Source organism: Meleagris gallopavo, chromosome 22, assembly GCF_000146605.3.
Source record: "Meleagris gallopavo isolate NT-WF06-2002-E0010 breed Aviagen turkey brand Nicholas breeding stock chromosome 22, Turkey_5.1, whole genome shotgun sequence".
Lineage (NCBI taxonomy): Eukaryota > Metazoa > Chordata > Aves > Galliformes > Phasianidae > Meleagris > Meleagris gallopavo.
Genome location: NC_015032.2, coordinates 10,331,225 through 10,351,161, shown reverse-complemented (window position 1 = coordinate 10,351,161; position 19,937 = coordinate 10,331,225).

Genomic DNA, 19,937 nt, shown 5'->3' with positions numbered 1-19,937 from the left:
TTGTTTTACTACACACTGCACAAACATTCAAGAAGATGTGGCTTCTTCCCTGAGCTGTCATCTTCTAATAAATAGTGTAGATAAGTTTGAAGGAAAACATTATACATGAAATAGCACTTCCAGTCAATCCACAATCACCAGTGTAGACAGCTGTGGCACAAACAATTGTTTTAATATCCCTGAGAACTTGTGTCAAATATAGAAGACGAGGAAAGAAAGATGTCTAAATCTTCCTAAAACTCAAAGGTGTGAGGGGTAATCTAGGTTATGGAGTAAATCATTACAGGTAATTCCATTAAGATTCTGTCCACCATCAGTATTTTTATCCTCTGTGTTAAGAAGTTCACCAATATTTCTTTTTGATTTGTGAGAGTGGGGTTTCCTTCAGCCATGAAATACTCTGTGTGTGGGTTATCACAAAATGCAGTACAGCACATCATTGTTTTTCTCCACGGTACCTTTATTGACTACACTGATCTAAAAGAGAAAATGAGATTATTTTTTTTTCAAGTTCAAATGTAGTTTAATGTCACTAGAGACTAGAAGATGTGGACCTTCTCCCAGAATCTGAACTGCTTGCTGGCTATTCTGAGCAGATCTACCCTGCAGCAAGAGCAGCCTCTGTGCTTCAGACCTGGGGAAGTGACCACCAAGCCGTGTCTGCACAGTGCCACTTCGAATTGCTGTCTGCCTTGTGTTCAGAGCACTGAAGGTTCTGTCTGGGAAAAGGAGTGGTGATGGACTTCACTAGATGGCAGAAAACCAGTAACCTAAGACTGGCTCCTGACTGAGTGAGGCAGCAGTGACTGCCCCATGTGTAAAGGAGGGAGAGATGAAGCTACCACCCAGGCTTAAAGTCCACTTTATTTTGTGTAGGCTTGGGTAACACGCACAGTGCTTCATGAGAACCATCCCTAATGCTGTGTTTATCCAGGAATGCACAATGAGCTTCTGCGGAATAAGTGATCAGTGAAGACAAGGGGATGAAAAAAACCGTGATAGGATTAAGATTGGGCCATGTCATCTGGTTCAGCTTCTTTGTAGTGATCTTTCCATATCCTCTTCTTGTGCTAGAGGATCACACAACGTAGTAAAGCTCTGATCAGAAGTCCGACAGCAGACTAATGCAATTTCTCCATGTACTTATTTTCACCCAAGGTGAAGGAACTTCCCCTCTATGGTGCTTTAACAACATAGCTTTGTTCATTTCCCACTTTAAGGGAAAGATATTTCAGGCAAATGGATTTATCTTACTCTGTTGCAAAACAAAAAAGCAAACCAGGAGCTAAAGGGACTTTCTTGGTTAGGATTCCAAAACTTCTGTTTGAAAGAGTCCCAGGAATCTGGAAACTTTTCCAGGTTCCCCTTAGCACCAGATGAAGCAAAGCATCTTCACATTTTCCAGTTGTTCTGCTATGCTTCTCCTGCAGGCCAGTGAAAGATTTTCTTTCTTACATTTGTTTCTGTGCCAGCCCTGGAACTGCAAGTTGTGTGTCATCTGGAAAAACACTTAACTGGAAGTGTTCTGAGTCCTTGGCAGGACCTGGGTTTGGACTCAGTTAAAGGGACAGACATGTTAAGTCTCTTCCTTTACACACATTGGCTCACCGGTCACCTTAATTTCAATTGGAGCACACGTGCATGCACACACCTCCACCCAAAGCTCAGCAGCTGCGCTTGGCTCATGTCTCTTTGGGCTCCTATAGCACAAAGGTTGTTGCAGCTGCCTGGTCCTGGGAAGTCCTGCCCTGCTCAGAGGCTGCTCCTGGGCACACAGGGCACGGGGAGCTGGGCCTCCTGGGATCACTGCTTTGGGAGCAGCCTGGGAAGCTTTCCAGAGCTCTGTCAGTGCGACTGCTCTGCAGTAGGCATCGCAGCCTGTGCTTCATCCTGGAACGTATGTCTGTTCTTCCTGAAATGTGCCCTTTAGGATTTTGGTTTCATGTTTCCAAAGCTTCAATTTTTGTTTAGAATTGGAATTAATACTATCCAAAGTGTCCCAATCTTCCTATGATAAGAGCACTGCATCCTGACCAGATCTCCAAATTTAAACCACGTGACTCCTTTCGTACAACAGGAGTTGGGTCAGGCTGCTGACTTGTAGGCAGGAGTGGGCTCCGTACTGGCATTTCCTGCTGAAAGATCCCCTTTATCTCTGCCCTCTTTTCCAAGAAGACAGTGTGCCTTTTAAATGGGAAAGAAGGTCTTGTTCCACTGGATGTGGAGAAATAGACACTTGTTTTTCTTCTCTGAAGATTATTGTGCTTTAGTGTTCATTTGTATGCATTATGAACTTGCTGTTCTCTTGAAAAGCTGTGTTCTGTAGGTTCTTTCTATTTTCTTCCTGTTGGAAGGAAGAAGAAAATGTAGCATTTGACAGATGATGTGTGACACATCGTTTTGCGATGTTGTTCCACGTGATGTATTGGACCTTCATACACACCTCCCCTCCAGAGTGAGGGTAACTTCTCAGTTAACTGAATTCTTATCCTATTCTGCGTTCTCTGTTTTCTCCCCTCTGGGAAAAGTGTACCTGTATTCCAAGAAAATTGTGACTGGGATGAGCCACATTTAATTAAAAGTGGTGAAGAGATCTATGCTTATATGGTTATCTGTCTCTTTTTATTGGGTACTTCAATTTTGAGTCCTCAGAGAATTGTAAGAGACTTGATTTAGGTTTTTCCTTCAAAGCTTTGTAATGATTGTGACTTGGGACTTCTTGTGTTTTTGTTTCTTTTAATTAAGGCCTGAAAATATATAGTGCCATAAAACAGCTGGCACAGCCTGTCTCTGTTGCAAAGTAATACGGTCTTGTGCGTTTTGTCAGTCATAAATAACTGCCTCAGTAGTGTTTGGAGCTCTGTGAGTTTATTTGCCAAATATCGCCAAGTATTTAAATAGAAACTTGAATAAAACTCTTGCGTTAATCTCCAGAGCACTTCTTGCCTCTATTCACTGCAAGTTTCAATTATAATGGACAGCAAATTCAGCTGTCTTGTGTTATCCTTTACAACAACTTGCATTCTATGAGCAAGCTACTTGCTTTATAGGCAGTCTTTTACTATCTCTTATTTTTCTCCAGAATAGTTAATCTGTATTATTAACTGTGAATGTCTTACATAACATTTCCTGTTGCATCTTTCCTTTGTTTCATGCAAAATGTCTCCGTAGAACATTGTGCTTAGAAGTAAGAACACTGACATTAATTACTAACACTTGGAATTTGGGCTTGATATTATAGAAGTAAGACTTAGAGATAATGTAAAACATCTCTAGTTTGATTAGGCATGTTGGATGGGCAATGGACTGCTTTGTTTTGTCTGAATTGGTAACTTTTTTTCAGGCTCCCATGCTTCCGAGCTCAGTACAACACCAGTGCCAGGAAGGGATGCTTTTTCCCTCCTACAGAGATCCATCTTTACAGGTACAGAGATAGGGGTCTTATCTCTTTAAGCTTGGAGGGAGTTCAGGGCTTTGGGCTCTGATCTGTGTAATGAGGTGTGTGGGGTGAAGGAGGTCAGGGCCGGATCTGCCTCTAACAGGCACTGCTGTTTGCCAGGCTTCAGGATGATGGCCACGATTAAGGCTCAGTGATGTCTTTGCTTGTTTGATCATCCTCACAGCTGCAGTCCTCTCTGCAATTCTTGCAATGATGTTGCATGGATACAGGAACCAAAAGTGAACCCATGGGGTTAAAATAATAAAAATAAAGAAAGAAAAAAGTCCAAGGCAAACACCAACTACAAACTTAAATGGAACAAAGGTAACCGGGGCAGTACAACAGCTGCTCAAATAGAATTATCTCAATAAAATATAATAAACCAGAGGGATTTCATTCAGCTGTGGGGGACTCTGAATGCTGTCAGAGACCAGAGCAGGTTTGCAGGCAGGTTGAATGGCCGGCTCTTCTCACAGCTTTGCTGTGCTGAGCTGCTCAGTGTCGTGTCCTGTCACAGGATGAAGGTGGCAGTGGCAGAGGTTTCTAATCAGTGTCACTCCTGCAGGGATTGCAAGCAAAAACTTTGTGCTGCCATGGCAGAGGAAATGCATTGGTTCCTGCTAAGCTCAAACCATCAGCGCTGGTGTTTAGTCTATGTGTTAATTCAGAATTGTGGGAAGAAGTGGTCTTGACGTTGCCCTTCTTTCTAAAGAGTTCTGCTGAGCTGAGGAATCCAGTTTCTGTGTGCTGGAGAACACTAGAGTAATGTTCTGATTTCCCAGTGTGTCTGTGTGCTACCCAGGTACAGCTGCAGTAACTGGGGTCCCCTACACTATAAGATTGTTTTCAGATTTCAAGTGGCAGCAGACTGTTTTCTTCTCCTCAGAAGCTGACATACACAGACAGGCCCTGACATCTCTTGTCCATGCTGGCACTGAGCTGGGGAAGGGAGGGACTGCTCCTCGTGGCAGTGTTTGGGTTGGCTTAATTTTCATCAGCGTGGCATTTTTCTAAATGTTTTGCCGCATCTTCATGCAGCAGAGCCAGCAGGATCGTAAATGAGTGTCTGTGGAAGCAATACTCACAGTGCAGCAAAAGTTAGAGATGCTTTTTTTTCTTATTGTGATTAAAAATTGCTGCAAGAAATGTGACCGTGTATGCATAGCACTTTAGCTAGAAAACGTGTGACCAGAAGATGAAGGTAACAGAAATGAAAAATGCTACATGACAATGGTGATGTTTGGCTGATTAGAATAATATCACAGAACCGGAAAGGTGCTCAGCTAGAAACTCAGTCAAATTGAAGGAGAGCTGCAGAGTCTCATGGAAATCGCATCTCAGTGTTGGAGAAACTGCTGCTTAGGCTGCAAAATAATTGAGAATTGGAGGTGGAGGAGAGCTCTGCAGATGGCTGCTGGGCTGCGTGCACCGAGAATCCTGGAAGAAGATGCAAAAAACAGAAGTGTTTGGCATCAAAGAGTAGGCAAATGATTCAGGCTTTGTGCCAGGCAACTTTTTAATACGAGCCTCTATAGATCTGGAATTGCAGGAACAAGCAGAATCAAGAAGCCTGAATTATGAGCATAAAAGCAAAATAAAGCCCATAGTGTTACTTGTGAATTTCTTCTAATAAGTGACTTTAGCTCCAGTGGGAAGGATGTGTGTGTCTGCACACAGAGAGCAAGGAGGGCAGGGGACAGACTAGCAAGCCCAGGCAGCAAACAAGGCTTGTGATGTACCTGAAAGAGTCAGCATGGGTTTCCTGTCCTAATCAGGCAAATCCGATCAGATTTTTGCAGAAAAGCTGTCTTGTTGTGAATCTCTTGTTCAAACACACCACAGGACAGTCTGACCTACAGAGAGCTTTCCTGGAGAGATAAAGGGACTTTTCTGATATTTTTAGAATCACAGAATGGCTTGGGTTGGAAGGGACCATGAGGATCATCCAGATCTTTTTGACGCAGGAAATTTCTCTGTCTGAGCTCTGAGCACGTAATTGGGTCTCAAAAACTGGAAGAGGCAGAGCTTGAGTGTCCAGGGCGCTGCTTGGAAATACCATGAGCTGTGTTCTGCTAGCAGTCCGAGCGTGCTGCTCTACTGCAAAAGGAAAGGACTGTCCAGAGAAACAAAGGTGCTCTTCTCAAGCACATCTGGTTACACAGAATTGTGAAATCTCTAATTTAGGACATTCTCAGCTTCCCAATTTATGCTGCGTTGTTCATCAGAAGTGATTGTTACAGACCCTGGTCCTTTGTGTGCTTTCTTTTTCAGGCATTCATAATGGTGTCTTCTCACGTTCAGCTGCGCGTTATTCCACTTTGAATCTGTTCAGCACCCTCCATGCTCACTCTTGAGAACGGACCTTTTCCTGATAGTTACTCTCACTTCTCTCCAGAGCAGTCAATACAGTGAATACACCTAGAGCTGGGCTGTTTTAATCCACTCCCACTTTCTAGAAATAATTAAAAAGCAAAATGGGTGGATGTAAATACAGGACTTGGCGGGGCATATATATGAAGAGTATGGCAGGGCAGCAGACTTTCCTTCTGAAGCTGTATGTTTGATATCAGTGGGGAAAAAAAGATGTTTTGCCTACAAGTTAAGACTGCATGGAAAGAGAGAGGCTGCCCTCGGGAATGAGGTGGCAGCTGCAGGCCTGCTGCTCTTGCTATGCCAGCAGTAACTTCTAGACTGGCAAGGAGGATGGAGTTATCTGCCTTTCACCAGAAGTAAACCGGATTGGTGGCTGTTGAAATCTTTTCTCACCCGTGTCCCTGCTTTTCCCACTCCAATGCTGTACAGAGATCTTTCATCTCCAGCGTTGCCTGTGAAGGCTTTTCGTTGCCAGTTAATATATGGAAAGGGAAAGAACACACTGTGGAGGGGGAAAGCTTGTTCTGAAATACCTCCTCTGTCTTTCCTTGCAGGAGAGTTTGGTGTGGTTTGGTTGCTGAAATATGCCAGCTAAACTGTATCAGATGAATTATTAATACTTTGCAGACTGCTTCTCTCAATTGGCTGCAGCGAGGCAGCTTCGATGGGGTGTGTGGAGCTCCAGTTCTCCATGTTAAAAATAGACCTCAGCCCTCAGAGGAATGGGAAGCTTAACAGAGTATTTTTCTCAGCACAGTTTTAGTTCCATTATGTGTTATTTTGTCAGAGTGCATAGGGTGGATTGTTATTTTCGACGTAGTGGGTGATCTGACTGAAAAACCACTTTTCTGTTTCCTTTCTATATGTCACAAGCTGCGTCAAATTTGGAGCCAAATTTTTCCTTTACTGCATCCTCAATTAGGAAAAAATAAATAGAATCTATATGGCCATTATGCAGGTTCATCTGCCAGCTCTCACACTTCCACTGAGCAACGTTTCCTGGTGGGAGAATTTGCCCTTCCTTAAAAGCTAAAGGTCAAAAAGGCTGCAGATCAGTCTGTACTTCTATTAACCTCTCCTACTGCTGATCTTTTGTTGATTTCATTATTTGACCACATCAGCTTTACCCTAGTGCTCTGAAGTCACCCTGCTGCACCTTCTGCCAAAGGCTGCTCTCAGCAAACATTCTGCTGCCTCGCTGCCCAGCACCATGTTTTGTTTGCAGAGCTTCCCCAGAGCTCCTGGATTGCTGCAAACCAATTAATTATATCATCAGAGTCCAATGTAGCAGCCCTTTTCTGTGCAGAACATTGATAATGGTTGAAAAGATTTGAATACAGATTTTCACTGTATATAGTGCACTTTGTATACTGCACTGGTCAAACATTGCTTAGTGCTTTTGTTGCCTTTCTTTGGACATCTTTGACAATTACTGGGGTGATGTGCATGCAGGTCTGACCTTACATCTCCCTGCTAATGAGAGCAAGGAGAGCATGACCTGTTGCTGACTGTGTCACTTGTGCTACTTTGGTACTTGTACAAGGTACTTTGTGCATTGTGTGCAGGTCTACATTCAAGGCTTCAGCTCTGTGCGTTGTGTATTTAAATCCCAGCCCTCCTGCTTGTAGGTTCCAGAAGTTAATAAACCTGATTGATTATTTTGTTTCGTCCACCTTGGGTTTGTGTCTTGATACAGGGGGAAAAGCATTAGCTTTACTGATGTTAAGAATTTGGTGCTGCTGGAATAAGCCATTTTGGTTCCTTCCTCCTGGCTTTGCTCCCCAGTTGTGTCTCTTGAATTGACCGCAGTGTGCCTGTGAGCAACCTGAGCTCTAAACAAATCCTGGAATTTTGGGCACTCCGTTGGGTGTGCTGCAGCCCTCAGCTCTGATCCCAAGGTCATACTGGGGATGTATTACAGGGAATGTACTGAAGATGTCAGTTTGTTGTTACAGGTGCTGCTTCCCTCCAGAATGGTCTATTTCCTTCTGAACCAGAGGTCTTGTCATAAATAATCCACGCATTCTGATGTACTTAAACAGTTAATTCCCTAATACTGAGTTTTAGAATGGTAGCAAATGTGGCTATCCTTGTCTGTCTCATCACAGTGGAAAAACACATGTGATAAAATTAAGGTTCCAGACAGTTTTCAGATGGATGAAACAAGCTTACTGTTGCTGCTCTTTTAATTTCCAAGCACTTTGTATAATAACATCCTGCAGTAAGACTACATGAGAACAAAGGCTGATGATTAATGGGTTGTGTAATATAATAGTACAAAAACTGAAGTTTCCCATCTGACCAACATCGTACAAGGTTTGGTTCAGGCAGCACACAGCTCTATTGCCCAGCATTTGATTTTTAAAACAGAAAAGTAGAAAATCATGCCTCCCTGCTCTTCATTGCTTTTATCAGGGGTTATAACCTGCTGCCTCCTTGGGCAAATTCAGACTGTGCTTCCTTTCATGTTGCAACTCTTGGAGACTGCTGTAGTCCAGCAGCAACAGTAGGAGCTTATAGGATCAGAAGTAAAGTTACTGTCCTGAATGAATTGTTCTTTGGACTGCAGAATGTTGGTAATCACTTTCCCAATAGATATTTGGTACTATTTTCACTGGGAAATCTGCATTCTTTTCAGAGTGTGAAGTAGAGCTATCGGTGGGATGAGATTTACCCTTTATTTCAGTTAAGATTTCAAGCAGTCTTTATAGAACTACTATTAAGAATCAGGCTTTGTCAAGTTCTTTACTGAGTATCATTTCTTAGACTGTTTTGCCTTTAGCATCAAAACTTGATATAAATTAATTTGTACATATTTTGTATGATTCCATGAGTATGTGATAATGGGTATGGCGAAGCCAACAGATTGCTTTCTAGTTATATTAACTGGTGGATTTTTTCACAGGTATTCAGATGTTGCATGGAGGCTGTACTGAGCTTAAAGATGAACATTTTTTCCTACATGTTAAATAAGAATAAAACTAGATGTTTGTGAATTTGTGCTGTGAGCAGTTTAAGTGCTTGGGTCTGTGAGATCACTGAGTGATGCTCAGCGTGTTGACCTTGTCTGGCTTATGTAAGATCAGATTGGCCCTACATACTTTTAAATGTTCTTTTTAGTGTGTGGGTGCCCTGGATTTTCTCTGATGCTCAAGATTTGGTCTTGCGCGCACACAGCTTCCACTCTGAGGCAGGTGATCGCAGAGCAAAGCTCTGTTTGTTTGTTTTGACTTACATGTTTTATCCTTTCATTCCATGGCTCTGAGGCTGATGGAGATCTATGGGAGGAGTGTCCTGACACACTGCTGCCAGAGCTTTGCCCTTCTCGTGTTTCAGTGCATCATAGCTTGCAGGCTTTGTGACATCTGGTGGCTGGCAGGTTTGGAGATATTTCTAAATTGCACACGGACCGTTTCAATGCCTTTGTTCTTGTTTTGAATTTACCATCCTGCCAAATGAGCTAACACTTAAGCTCTCATTCAGTTTACGCTCTCAAACCATAAAGAAAATAATCAAATACGGCAGCTATAAGTGGATTGTCTTCAGCTCCCATGCTTTGCTGATATGTTAGCTGATGTGCCATTCCAGCCAACACACAACATTTTTTTCTCTACATTAAATGCAAGAAATAATAAAAGTTCTTGACCCCCTGAAGGATAATTCTGCTACCATTACTGATTTTCAGTGAGTAAACATCTTTGCTCTAAATAGAGGGACTCTGATAACAGGAGTTCCTTCCAGCAGACCAACAAGCAGTGGACCGACCGTATGGCCTTGATCTGCTTACAGCAGGACCCTGTCGCCCTGAGCAAGGGCAGTGATACAAATTAGAAAACAGCTTATTTGTTTCCAGTTCCTGCATCTGCCTTTTTATCTCGACCTCCCACCTTTATTCTCTCTGAATGTCAAGGCTTCACATCTGGTTTTGTGTTAATTGGTCCTAAAAATTGCTCATTAATGAAGGAATCACAGACTCCTGACCTGCCGTAGCTGCTAATTAAATTACAGCTGACTTGCACTTTTATAGACTTTTGTTACAGAGATAAATGTTTCCCTTTTTGATTTTATTCTCTCTCTGAAACAAAGTATGGATTAGCTCTTGCCGAACAGTATTTGAGCTGCAGAGTGCTACTGAATCATTTTACTTTAAGAATTACTTTTTTATGGGAAAAACATCTTCAAAGAAAATCGTTAAAGATGAAATTGGTAGAGATTATTTAGAAAGGGATTTAAAACCTGATTCATTTACAATGGGCCACATACAAAGAGATTGTACAAAGCATTGCACAGATGCTGCTTTTGGGTTTGTGATGTGCATTCTGTGGACGGCTGTGACTACTGGACCTGGCTGTTGTTGTATATTTGGCAGGTAACCACATTGTACACTACTCCATATATTCATTTCAGATTTGTTCTGCAACCCATCTTTATGAACCCTAACTGACCCCGGCTGTTGACCAATGGCAATTGCATATGTCTTTAGACTCAGGATGTCCATCAAAAGCTAGTCTGGGTGAGTGATAGCTCCACTGAGTAATTTTATACGTACAGAACACGTATGGGATGTTGTAGCACCTACCTGAGCTGGTGCTTACCTCAATTGACCTCCCAGGGCAACTCCTTGCTAAAGTAGTTCTGGAAGGTTGATGTGAGGGGCACAGGCAAACACCACGTGGGTTGGTTTGGAGTGTAGAGTCAGTGGAGAGGCAGCTGAAGCCAAGAGGTCTACAGTTATTTGATGTAACTTGACTTTGAATTATTGTGTATTAGTTCTGAAAATACAACTGTTTGTATTCTTGGTGTTTTGTTCTTGTTTTTTTTTCCTTTTTTCTTTTTTGTAAGAGTTAACATTTTTTCTTTGAAGAGTTTCCTTTGTTTACATGGCCTCGTGTATTCATCTCTCTTCTGTTGGAGCTTCTGTTCCAAGTCAGATATTCAGAGATAAATCAGTACTTGAGTATTTATTTTGAATTTGGTATTTGAGATAGAAAGAATTGTTGGTCTGAATTCTAATGGTTTTGCAAAATCAAAACTTGAGATTAGTTTTACTGGCTACTAATGATATGTGGAAGCTTCTGGCTTATTGTTCAATGACACACAGTGTTTTCTATCACCCACCCTTTTTACATTCACCTATATACTATTACTCAAGGCAAACATATCCTACTTTTATAACAAACTTTGACAATGGTATCATTCTTTCTCTGAAAAGATTTTTGTTCATAAGGTTATTCCTTACCACTCTTATTTGGTACATACAATATATTCTCTTTAAGTGGTGCTTTGAACTTTCCCTTTCTATCCTATTGCTAGATGTGAAGCAAGATCTAAGCTTTCCAAGTGAGCCCAAAGGTTTACAAAGGAAGAATCTCTGGTAAAGACATTGATTACAGGATCCATTTCCACATGGGAAAGGCGCTGCTGAGGTCAGTCACAATGGAGTTGCATCATGTTAATTGTAGAGCGCAAGTTTGTACCATGCTGTTTGAGAAGGCCTCTTGGTGAAACTTATTTCTTGCTGAAGGATCAGCAGAAAATGTTTCTAGTTGTCTGGTAGCCACCAGCCAGTAACCCGTAATTTGTAACTTTTGCCCTGGAATGTTGTGGAGTTGCTTCAGCTCTCGAATACAGTTATTTTGCAAGAATTTTTGTTCTTTTATCAGCCTTTTCCCCAGCAGTGAGTTGCCAGCCAAGTTTTACCCTTTGCCCAACCCCTGACATAGCGAAGAGACACTGATGAGAAGTGAGGGAGGATCAAGGCAGGGTTCTGCAGCCCCACTACACCACCAGGCATGGACTGCACACAAGTCAGTGCTGAGCCGTGCACCAAGGAGCCAGAGTGGTTCTGATTTAAGGAGGACCTTGTGGCAGTGCACGTCTTTTAGAAGAACTTGCATATAACTCTATGTCTGAGCAGAGCTTTTTGGTGCAGTTCTAAGGCACAGCATATTCTCCTCTGCATTCTTTGTCTCTTTATATAAATGTATCACGTTTCCCCTCAGAGATGATCTCATTTCAGACAGGAATTGAATTATTTCACGTTATATATCTTGGAAAAGCTCTCTGCAGCCTTTGAGATGAAAATCTCTGAGTACGTATAAAGAAGATTTTGCCGTTTCTTTACATCCATTCACTCCAGTGACATCAGCTGCCAGTACAGGAGAGGCAGATGTTACTGATAAGCCTCTATGCAACTTGTAACTGCTTGAATGATATGGGATCTGAATTTTTCATGTGCATTCATCTGCATTTCTTACATACGTGTACAACGATTTTTCATGCAATTAGTAAGGAAAACATATTCACTATTGCTTGCTTAATTGGCAAGCAGAGTAAATGGCACAAATGTTGCAGCTATGAATAAAAAATAAAGCCATCTGGATGGATCCAGGGAAATGGACACACAAATGAGGTTCCTTATCTAATGCCAATATTGTACCCTCATTTGGATGCCCTACAGATTCAAAAACATGTACAAATTCAGGGAATCATCTCTTTGCAGCTGAACTTGAGTATCTGCTGCCCTGTAGTTACAGGTGTCTGATGTGATACATCATTTGCACTCAGAATAGGGTAAATAGGGTAAACAAGCTGAGTGAAGTGCAGAAAATATTGAAAAAATATTTAAATGGAAAATGAGATTTTTAAAAAAACATTTGTTAACTTCCCAGATGACTGGAATATGTAATGTTGCAATGTCCACATTTATTAGTTGAGATCAACAGTGCTGTCTGAAATGAAATCAGTATGGGTTTCAGAGGATAAGATTATGATGAATGAAAACAAAACCAACATTGCCAAGTAAGTAAAATGCCTTGGAAGAAAATAAAGCAAAACTTCGCATTGCCGTGGACTTTCTGTGAGGGGTTTTCATCTTCTGCTATCTGAGTCCATTAATGACGTTTAATGGTGGAAGAAAAAGCACTGTGTTGTATATTTTGTAGTTTAGTCCAACAACAGTGGGATTAAAACAGCTGCAGGGGTAAATAATAAGAATGTGATCAGATTCTTGGCAAGCCTTATCTGCATCTTCCTTCATCTCAGTGTATTATCTGGCGCAGATGAGACACGGGTCTCTGAAGAGAGAGTGATTAATCTTATTAGATATCTTTATAATCTCAGTTAGGATGTGCGTGTTAGTAGTAGGCAGGGTAGAAGAGAGTTGTGCCAGTAGGCCTGGGTACTATCCTGATGGGGTGACCTTAGGTCAGACATGCCATCTCTCTGTGCCTCAGTTCCCCCATCCATACCATGGAGGTTGATTCTTGCCTCTACAATGAACCACAGGAACAGAGGACCTTGATCACCAAGAGGTGATTCTGCATTTATGAAAGCGAATGGGGTGGAGAGGGGCTCAATGGCACTGCTTCCCTCCCCCAGCTGAGTAATTTCAAAGAAGTTTGAGATAATGGGATCCCTCAGTATTCCCTTTTTTTTTGCTAGAGATGCTGTGTTTAGGACCAAAGACTGACCTGATGGGAAGCCTTGGACTTGGATAGCTTGGACTGTGGCATAAATTTTAATTTGCTTATCAATTTTTTCCTTTAAAACTTTTGAATCAGTTTTGTTGCTAGTTTCTTGATTAATAAAACAAATGCTATCAAAGGTGCTTGTTCCCAATTATGGGCCATGTTCTAAAGTGTTGCAGGGACTGCTTCCTCCATCAGGGGCCTGGGCCACGGAGCCCTGTCCTGCCATGTGTGCCATGAGCTCTGGAGCAGTTATCTTCTGTGTAGGATCCCCCTGGCTATAAAGCTAAACATATCACTGTTTTCTCATGTTACTCAGAGGGTATGTGAAGGTTCTGAGGTGGTGCTTCACTCTTGTTGAGTAGCTCCAACGGATGGGATCTCTTGCACGCAGGGGTTTTGAAGGTAGTACTGACTACCCTTTGGTAGGGTGGTCATTTGGTGCCTCTGGAGTTGTGTGTGCACATCAGAAATGCAGGTTGAAGGGGCTGTAGAGAGCACTAGGGCAGAGGTATTTGTATTGCTGGCAACGTCTTGTATTTGGAAGCAATGACTGACACTGAGTTGGAAGGGACCTGGAGTGCAGTGTTTGCTTCCTTCCAGGGAGCCCTGATGGCAGTGACTGGATGCAGCTATTCCAGTTGCTGGGGGAGTGCAGTTTGAAGGCACCTCGCTGCCATCACCACCAAAGTGTAAAAGCTTAAAAAGAAAAAAACAACAGTAGTAGTAATGTGACTGCTGTGAGAAATATCTTTTTGTGTAGAACCTTCAGTTAGCAGAGGGTTCAGGTGCTGGTATTCACTGAAGGGATTGAAGTAAAGATCCCCTGGATCATACAGAAATCTGAGGTAGAGTGGTTCTGTTTGTGCCAGGCAGCTGCACACATCATTCAGAATCCCCTGCTGTTTTCTTGCTTGACAGATTTTCTCACCTGAGTGGTTTAAATTGTCTTGTGCATTCTTCCCAAATAAGTGGGGCAGCCCCTCCTCTCTGTCCTTTCTGATACTTGAAAGAGGGGGAGGCAAGAATGGCTGGTGTATTTTCTCTAGACAGGGCTGGAAGGACTTACACAGGGCTCCAAGCTGTGTACCTAATGGAGGGGGAAAAAAAAAAAAGCCTGTCTTTCTCCAGAGCAGAAGCAGAGGGCCTGAGCTTCTCCTCTGGCTGCCATAAAACTCTCTGGCCATCCTGCTAGCTTGGGTAAAGTTAAGCCACTGGGTGTGCTTCTGACCATAGCTCTTCTATGTGTGTATATATACACTGATTTATATGTATTTATTTTATGTATATATATGTGTATTCATTTATAAGAATTCATATATTATACACAGATGTACATATGTGTGTGTGTGTGTGTGTATATATATATTTAAGGAGCAGGCGCATCATAAGAAGCTGGAGAAAAATCCTCCTGCCAATGTGTTATCCTGCTGGCAGAAGATGTTCTATTTATGGACTTTTCTTATGGTTGCTGTGGCAACAAGCCTGCAGTTCTGGTCCCTCTTGTGGGGTGGTGCAGAAAGCAATGTGCCCCAGTGCTGCACCTCCATGGGCCATAGGGGTCAGCCAGGTGCTTCAGGCAGGGCTCCTGCAAACATGACTGTGTTTGAGTGGGGTTACTTGATATTTACTCTTAAGAAATAGGAACTGTAACTCTGAGCTCTTCTGAGATCCTCCCTGCTGCCAGCCATGCAGCAGGATCCTCCTGAGGGCACCCAATCCTGGAAGAATTGGTCTCCACAAGGAGCAGAGGCTGAGCAGAGACAGCTTTGGCACTCAAAGTGTGGCTGTGTGAGGGGCCTTGCTGGCATTGGCGTGGGCACAAGAAGGGCAATGAGTGGTGCGTGTGAAGGGAAAGAGCTGAACCAGAAACTTTTGCACTGGTCTCCTACCACTGTCCTGAATGCAAAAAAAAAACTCAATTGAGAAATCACTGCACCTGCTGCAGGGGTTGTAAGGATCAGACCTTGGTTCTGCCTTTCCTTTGAACAAATTCTCACTTTAATACTTCAGTTTTGGTCACGCAGTTCATCTTTCTTGCCAATGGCCACCACATCATCCCCAGTCAGACAGACGCTTCTGGCAGTCCTGGTTTTATATGCTGAGTGAGTGCAAAGCTGGACAGTGCCATTTTCACATGAACTCTGAGAGAGTGAGGATTTCCCCCTGTACGTTGCTCAGAGGGGTGAGGGAAGAACAAATGGTCACACAGGGTGGTAGCTGTGCATGCCGAAAAATTAAAACTTTTATGTAATTATTCACTGTTTACCCATCCATGCCTAATGAATGCCATGCCCATTCTTCCTTTTTCACTGCTATCTCAAGACTTGTGCAAATGCTGGATTTAATGGTAAAGAAAAAATTAAAAACTGGATACCAGTTCTGTCTGAATTCACTGACATCTGAGCTTCCCTACGCTTTTCTTTCCAAAAGCAGAAAAACTGCCTGCTCCTCCCTTTCCTCCTCCTCTCCTTGACTTGGCTGCTTTCCCTTTCCCTATTTTGGGATGATGATGGGCCTGAGTCAGAGTAAAGTTTGTCAGATTTGGAGGAAAACAACTCTCAATTGCCTGAGTCTGCTGTTGATCACTGCTGGCTAAATTGGGTTAGGGAATGGCTGGGTCAGTATGTGAAGTGGATATATTGTAGGAGAGCTGTCAGCATTCAGATGTACATCAGATTTTGCTTCGCTTCCAAGGTTGAATCAGAGTTTAAATTCAATAGCATTAAAATCTCATAAATCATCTTGCCCAATTTCAGTATAAGCTGGCCTGAAATCTTTTAGTGCCACCTGTCTTAATAAGATTTCTCTGTCTGCACAGATTTTGAAGATACATCCTGTGTGGTTTTTGGATTGCTAGTGCCAACTGTAGCGTGGTTGTTTGTAGTAAAGGTTGTACATAGAAATCTCCTGAGATATCCAACAAATTTTGAAGTTTTTGGCTTTGGTTCTTCGCTAGGAGTGAAAGCAGGCTGTGAGGTTTTTATCTAATGTGAGCTTCTGCATGGGAGTGCCCTTGGCTCCCAGACACCCAGTGGTTTGACTGGCAAACGTGCATGGCTGGAAGAGATCCTACGTGGGAGTCAGCAAAGGTACAGTCAGTGCTACCAGACTGGTCCTCTCACTTGTCCTCTGAAGGAGCAGTTGAAGCCCTTTTGTTCTGCCTATGGAGGTCCCTCAAACAGCTGAGGTGAGAGTTGCCCGACTTGCTGTGGTGCTAAGCTGATATAAGCCTCCCACTCCAACCGAACTGCCTGGCTGTGCACGGATGTAAGCTCCTGGCAGTTCTCTCTGATGTCTGCCTTCCTCGCATGCAGCTGCTGGGGAAGTTGCCGTTATCTCCCTGCAGATGGATGCTGACACTAATGGCTGGTGACTACTGTTCTGCTGAGCAGAAATAGCAGAGCTTTCTAGAGGGAGATGCCTCTCATACAGGTCTAATTCTATAGCTGTGAAATCCCTTTTTTCTTTTTTGTAAAGATTGTGATGTTTTCAAGTAATAACACAAACTTCAACAAACAGATGTAATCTATTCAATATGTCCCCTGTATGGAATTTTAAAGAGCAGCTCTACGTGTGATAATGGAACTTTAAAGACTCATTTTAAAGAAATAATATTCACTTCATAACTATTGGCTGGAGATGCAGACTTCAGGGCGCTTTGTATGCGGTGGTGGTCTACAAATAAACCGATACAAATTCTGTGGCTCAGAATAGTGTTGGGTCCCTGAGAGCTCAGTGGTTTTCATAAGCATCCTTTCGCTGCTGGTGTTTGGCCTTGACCTGGTTCCCTTCCTAGTTTGTCTGATTTCAAAGTTCCATTAGTCAAACACTGATAAAATGCTGAGCTATCTTCCATCAGGTAATGGCTTTTTGTTATCTCCCTTCCTGCTGTTCGTTTCTGACTCTCTCAGCTATTTACTTTAAGTCTGAGTATCAGTGCGAGAACTTCTGGGACAAAATCAGGATGGTAATTACGTATTGCCATTATTTATCTAAAATTCATTTAAAAACATGAGAAAAAACCCACAAAACTTAAGTATTTTACTGTGAGGTGTGCTTGGACATAGACAAAACCTTTTCCAAAGGCACAGATACTTTCTGACAGCCTCTGTATGAGTCAGTGAGGAGGAGCAATGCTGAGCACTGTTCTTCATGTGCCCTATGCACAGCTATCAGCACGAGGAGTTAAAGGCTTTAATGATGTTCTACACTTTGCTGAGGTCTTGTTGCAGCTGCATGTCTTTGTTTCCTGTCAAATGGCATTAGCAGTTTTCTTTTATTCATATTGGTGACTTGTGCTTATGAAAAATGATATGTCCTTTTGGAAGAAAACTCTCTAGTTTGAAGGCTTTTCTCTTTCAGCACACACTGACATGTGTCGCTGCTGTCACAGACTGTGTGAGATTTAATACTGGAGTTCACTTTGTTGGTAATGCTATTGTCTAAAAACAAACCAAAGGAAAGCCAGGCCTGTGGCTCTGTGGCTTGCTCTACAGCAAGTGACAAAACGACTTGAAATTCAGTGAGTGATGGATTTTCTCATTTAGTTTGGTTTGATCTTTCATCACAAATTAAGTGTCAGCATTATTTCAGCATAGCCAGATTCTCACAGTTGCTGGGCTTGGTTATGAGCAAAGGTCGGATCAAAGTCTCCATCATATTGGAAATGCTACAGCTGAAATGTGCCACTGAAGAAAATAAATACATCTCTTATGTCTGTATGAAATCCAGCCTGGCCCGTCCGATGGGAGCACTGTGTGGGGATGGCTGAGCACTTGCTGTTGTGCACAGCGTCAATGTGGTAAAATTCCAGTGTGAGCCAATTCTGTCTGATTAATATTCTCCTGTGTTTTCTCATAGGAAAAAAAGTAATCCTTTCTGTTCTAGCATTTAAACTTTAAAAGCAATGCTATTTTAGAACCTGGGCTTTGAATAGTATGCTTTGAAATATTTCAGAGCAATGTCAGCAGGCATCACCTGTCTCCTAGTGTAGAAATTACCAGGCCTCCTGGGTTTAGAGAGTTTCCTTCATTTAAAAGAAGAAAGTTGGGCAGGTGTAGTTATCCAACAAAGCAGATGTTGTAGGTTCAGCTTTGTACGGGAGGATTTTGGGCAGCACCCAGCGGTTCTGGGCATCCCTGGCACTAACTAACTAACTAACACTGACTGCAGCGCGGATGGTGCCCAGCAGCAGGGGCTGGAATCTGCCTGCCGTGGAGAGCCTTGGTTCTTGAAGGTTTGAAGCCTTTCCTCTGGACTGGAATGATTCACCACTCAAACCAATCTTGCATTCAGACATGGACATAGGGCAGAAATATTTGTGCTGATGTTCTCAGCTTTCCTATTGCTCCAAACTGAAGGGAACCTAACAACTCACAAACTGTTTTCTGACTTGTGTTTGAGAAAGATACTCAGGCCCTCTAGAGAGATCACTTACTTCAAGCACTTGTGTTATTTGCAGTACATTTATTGCATGGCTACAAAGCTGCTCTTTTTCTTTCCAAATAGCTGCTGCCTCTCTGTTCCAGAAATTTTTAATATCTCAAGCAGAGGAAATAATTAAAAACCAAACAAACCTGACATTTGCTTATCAATTAAACGCCATGAACAAACAGGCAGCCTGTGTGGGAGCTCTGTGGGCTCCAGCTACAGCCCGTGATCCCAACCCCTCTGCTGACAGCAGTGCTGCTCTCCTCCTGCTGGGAAGCACACCAGCAAAGGCTGCAGGCTGGAGCAGCTGGGTGATAATGCAGTCTCAGCTTGTCCCCATTTGGGACAAAGACACCAGAACTGGGTTTACATCACCCAAGTGTTTCTTTGAATCTGGCACTTTTTTTGTGGATTTCATATTTTTATCAGAAAACATAGCAACACTGGATGGAGTGTGTTAACGGGGGAGAAAACAGAGTTGGAGATTAATCCTATTTCCTTCCAGGTTATTTCTTAACTCATTTATGATGTGCAAGCTGTGTGAACTGGAATGTATGTCAAGGAGCCCAGCAGTTTCTGCAAAAGTGAACTTTTGCAAAATTACCTTCAAACCTGCTGTTTTGCCATTTTGTGGAAAGGTATATTGGGACCCCACAAAGATTTTTGTGTTTTCAAAGTATTTTTTGAATTGCAAATATGGAGTACAACTTCACCAATTCATAGGCGTGAGTGCAAGCAGCAATACATCAGCACAAGTTGAGGAAAGCTGGCCTTATGAATTTGTGCTGCAGTTTGTGCTTGAGCTGTAACCCCTTAAAACTCACCCCTTTCATTTTGAAGGAGATATTTGGTTTGGCCTTTTCTGCTTGTCTGGGTAGGGTATTAAAGCAAATATCACTGCACAGCCGTGGTTACGCAGTGCTCCCCTCGTGCAGTAGGAACAGACCTTTGGTTCAGATGTCATTCACAACTTGTGGCAGCAGTTCTGTGGCAGTGAGAGGGTATCCCTGCAGTGAGAAACAGATGAAAGGGAAAGATTTTGTTCTTCTTTTGGAAGTAAGGGACACAGCGTGCACATATTCTTTTCCTTAAAAACAAAAAGCCCCAAATAAAACAATAAATAAACAGCTTTTCTGACAGCCAAAGAAGTTCTTAATTCCATCTATCAAACAGGATATATGTATGCATTTTATATACATGCATTTTTTATTTTTCTCTCTCTA